This window comes from Balaenoptera acutorostrata, chromosome 4 (genome assembly GCF_949987535.1).
Source record: "Balaenoptera acutorostrata chromosome 4, mBalAcu1.1, whole genome shotgun sequence".
Taxonomy (NCBI): Eukaryota; Metazoa; Chordata; class Mammalia; order Artiodactyla; family Balaenopteridae; genus Balaenoptera; species Balaenoptera acutorostrata.
In genome coordinates, this window is record NC_080067.1 from 136363871 (window position 1) to 136368888 (window position 5018).

The window sequence follows — 5018 nt, forward strand, 5'->3', positions numbered from 1 at the left end:
TCTGTTTATTCTCTCCCATATGGTAAAGACAAGAAGCTCTTCACAGATTGCTGGATGGCTCCAGTTATTATGAATTCTTGTAAAGACACGGCAAACAGGCAAATGTTAGTTCAGCAGAATAACAATACACATTGATATTTGGATCATTCTTGCGTAGTATAAAATTGCAAGTGATTTCAGGTTCTGAAAGGACTTCACAAGCCTCAGGTCTCAACACTCAGATTTTAATGGCACATTGTCCTTTTCATTTCAACTTTGTTTAAAATATTTTATTACGGAAAATTTCAAACATATCCAGAATTAGAGAGAAACATATCTTGATGGTACTATCACCCAGCCCCAATAATTATCAATATTTTGCCAATTGTGTTTAACCAGTCTGCACTCCTGGGCCACAGTAATTTTACTTATAAATACCTCATTTCTAACAGATAAAGGCTTTAGAACAATATAACCACAATAGTATTATCACACCTAACAAAATTATTATATGAAATATTATTCCAATCCATGTTCAAATTTCTTCAATTGTCTCAAAATTTGTTAATTGTCCTATTAGTTCAATCAGGACCCAAACAAGGTCCTTTATAGAATTTGGTTGATTTATCTCTTATGTCTCTATTATCGTTTAACAGTTTCCTCTCCTTCTTTTTTTTTTTTTCCCCCCAAGCCATTTATTTTTTGAAGAGATGAGTCATTTTTCCTGTTGATTCCCTGCATCCTGGACTGTTTTGGTTATATCTCTGTGGTATTGTTTAACTTGTTTCTACAGCCCCATGTTTCTTGTTAACTTGTAGCTGAGTCTAAAACATGAAATTTAGGCTTAATTATGCTGGGGGAGGCAAGAATATTTCACAGGCAGTGTGGGTACTTGCTATTGTATTACATCAAGAGGGGTGTAATACCTGTTTGTCCTACTTTTAGTGATGTTAAGATTGATCAGTGGGATTTAGGTGTCAACCTTTTCCTAATGGTCTTAGCAGCCGTTGATGATTATTGTACAGATGCATTATTTCACTGGGGTTGCAAAATGACATTTTTCTAAGTCAATCGTTCTTTCTGAATTAGGTGGACTCCTTTATCTGGTTAATATGAAAAACAGTTTATGAAGGAGAGGCAAGGTAAATGCTTGATTCTGTACCTTAATCTAATTTCAGAATAATGAGCCCAGCAGTATATATATATACACACATATATTTTTATTTATTTAATTGAAGTATAGTTGATGTGAAATATTATATAAGTTATAGGTATACAATACAATAATTCACAATTTTAAAGGTTATACTTCATTTATATAGTTATTATATTTATAGTTATAAATTATAAATATATCATATTTATAGTTATTATAAAGTATTGGCTATAGTCCATGTATTGTACAATATATCCTTGTAGCTTATTTTATACATAGTAGTTTGTACCTCTTAATCCCATACTCTTATATAGTCCTTCCTTCTCCTCACTGGTAACCACTAGTTTGTTCTCTATATCTGTGAGTCTGCTTCTTTTTTGTTATATCACTAGTTTATTTTTTTGTTTCAACTTATAAGTGATATCATACAGTATTTGTCTTTATCTGACTAATTTCATTTAGCATAATACCCTCCAACTCATCCATATTGTTGCACATGGCAAAATTTTATTCTTTTTTGTGGCTGAGTAGTATTCCACTGTATATGTGTACCACATCTTCTTAATCCATTCCTCTGTTGATGGACACTTAGGTTACTTCCACATCTTGGCAATTGTAAATAATGCTGCTATGAACATTGGGGTGCATGTATCTTTTTGAATTAGTGTTTTCAGTTTTTTTTTTGGGGGGGATATATACCCAGGAGTGGAATTGCTGGGTCATATGGTAGTTCTATTTCTACTTTTTTGAGAAACCTCCATACTGTTTTCCACAGTGGCTGCACCAGTTTACATTCTCACCAACAATGTATGAGAGTTCCCTTTTTTCCACATTCTTGCCAACATTTGTTTTTTGTGTTCTTTTTGATGATAGCCATTCTGACAGTGTGAGGTGATATCTCATTGTGGTTTTGATTTTTATTCCCCTGATGATTAATGATGTTGAGCATCTTTTCATGTGCTTGTTGGCCATTTGTATATCTTCCTGGGAAAAATGTCTATTTAGGGTTCTGTCCATTTTCTTTTTTTTCAGGTAAAAATTATATTTTCCTTTTAATTGACACAGTTTCCTCTCTTGGTGCTACTTTGGTAATGATTAGGTCCCCACCTCTCAAGAACATTGCATCTGAACAGGCTGAGACAGAGCCAGTGTGAACACAGGTCCCCAACCAGGGCTTTTGGAATAACAAGAAGAGCAAAAACCAGCCTTTCTCTTCACTTACAAAGGGAGTCACTCAGAGGGTCCAAAGCTCTGCTTTCCAAACTAGAAAACCTGGAGCTCAGTGCAGAACTGGAAACCAAAATGTATCAGAAATGAAGCATAGTGCTTCCTCAAATACTCAAGGTCTGATCATCCCTCCTCTTCTACAAGAAGTAGTCCCACTCCGACATTTTTAAAGAAAGATGTTTTGTTTCTGTTTCACTTTCCAACTGGGTGTAAAATCTACTAAAAGGGATACAATGAATCAAAATAAATCAGCTTACTCACAAGAGACACTCCCAGATAATGATTTTTGGTTGCTGAGATTATTCAGCATATTATTTCAAAGTGGCAAAATTCGGGACAATCTGAGAAAAGAATTCAAAAGTGGCAGCTACATTCGCTGATATGTCCATGTGAGACACACATACACACAACCCCATTTTTCAGTGTATATGTCAAGGGGCCAAGACCCCGATCAGCACAATAAGTTATTTTGTACATTACAGTGCACAGAAAAACAGAAGGAAAGACACTTTCTTGGAGAGGTTCATATTGCTCTGAAGGAAGCTGGAGCCCAGCACCCCAGAGCCATCATTAGCTGGACCCCTCCTCTTCTATGGTTGCAGTGGCCTCAGAGGCAACTGTTTCCTCTAAACGATCCCCTGGCTTCTCCTCCTCCTTCTGGAAATAGAGGTCCGGGTACTTCTGCATGCACCCCTGCATGGCCCGGAACTGGTCTATGCAGTCTGACCCCTTGACATCCTCCATGCTGTAGCAGAAGCAGGAAAAGGCCACCTTGAAAAGTTTCCCACATGGACCACTGGCCATCTGCCCAAGGCACGGGCAGTTCCAGTTGATGTCTCCATTTGGCAGGATCAGTCTCTTCTCCTCGTACAGATCGTTGGGGTCATTGGCCACCAGCTCCAATTTGCTTGGAGTTTCATGGTCTTCTTTGGTGACAAATATGATTCAATCCTTCCCTTCCTGCTGGCAGTAGGTCATGGTGCAGTCCGGTGCTTCGACCCCACACCAATGGCGGTGGTGGCCCCCAGGTTCTGTCCATTTTTAAATCAGGTTGTTTGGTTTTTTTTGATATTGAGTTGTATGAGCTATTTATATATTTTGGATATTAACCTCTTACTGGTCATATCATTTGCAAGTATTTTCTCCCATTTAGTAGGCTGTCTTTTTGTTTTGTTGATGGGTTCCTTTTCTGTGAGAGAACTTTTAAGTTTAATTAGGTCCAATTTATTTATTTTCCCTTTTGTTTCCTTTGCCTTAGGAGAGAGATCCAAAAAATATTGCTATGATTTATGTCAAAAAGTGTTCTGCCTATGTTCTCTTCTAGGAATTTTATGGTTTCAAGTCTTATATTTAGGTCTTTAAACCATTTTGAGTCTATTTTTGTATATGGTGTGAAGAAATGTTCTAATTTCATTCTTTTACATGTATCTGTCTGGTTTTCTCAGCACCATTCCTTGAAGAGTCTGTCTTTTCTCTATTTTATATTCTTGTTTCCTTTGCTGCAGATTATTTGACAATAAGAGCATATGTTTATTTCTGGGATCTCTATTCTGTTCCATTGATCTATGTGTCTGTTTTTGTGACAGTAACATGCTGTTTTGATTACGGTAGCTTTGTAGTATAGTCTGAGGTCAGGGATCATGATACCTCCAGTTGTGTTCTTTTTTCTCAAGATTGCTTTGGCAATTCAGGGTCTTTTGTGTTCCCATATATACTTTAGGATTATTTGTCCTAGTTCTGTGAAAAATGTCATGGGTATTTTGATATGTATTGTGTTATTTTTGTAGATTTCTTTTGTTAGTGTGGACACTAACAATATCAATTATTCCAATCCATGAACATGGGCTATTTTTCCATTTCTCTGGATCATCTTCAATTTCCTTTATCAATGTTTTATAGTTTTCAGAGTTAAGGTCTTCCATCTCCTTGGTACATTTATTCCCAGGTATTTTATTCTTTTTGATGTGATTTTAAATGGGATTGTTTCTTGCTTTCTCTTTATGATTGTTCATTATTAGTGTATAGAAAAGCAACAGCTTTCTATGTATTAATCTTGTATCCTAAAACTTTACTGAATTCATTTATTAGTTCTAATAGTCCTTTGGTGTAAATTTTAGGGTTTTCTACATATAGTATCATGTCATCTGTAAATAGTGATAGTTTTACTTCTTCCATTCCAATTTGCATGCCTTTTACTTCTTTTTCTAGTCTGATTGCTGTGACTAAGACTTCCAATACTATGTTAAATAGAACTGGTGAGAGTGGGCATGTGTGTTTTGTTCTTGACTTTGGATAAAAAGCTTTCAGCTTTTCATTGTTGAGTATGATGTTAGCTGTGCATTTGTCATAAATGGCCTTTATTATTTTGATATATATTCCCTCTGTATCAACTTTGATAAGAGTTTTTATCATGAATGGATGTTGGATTTTTCTGCATCTATTGAGAAGATCATGTGATTTTTATCCTTCCTCTTGTTAATGTGGTGTATCACACTGATTTGTGACTGTTGATCCATTCTTGTATCCCTAGAATGAATCCCACTTGATCATGGTGTATAATCCTTTTTATATATTGTTGAATTTGGTTTGCTAATGTTTTGTTGAAGATTTTTGCATCTATATTTGTCAGAGATATTGGCCAGTAATTTTCTTTTTG

General features: G+C 35.7%; 1 pseudogene; it reads right to left on the reverse strand.

The window, feature by feature from the left end:
- Positions 1–2932: 2932 nt before the first annotated feature.
- Positions 2933–3340, reverse strand: LOC103020940 (mitochondrial intermembrane space import and assembly protein 40-like; annotated as a pseudogene).
- Positions 3341–5018: the final 1678 nt, after the last annotated feature.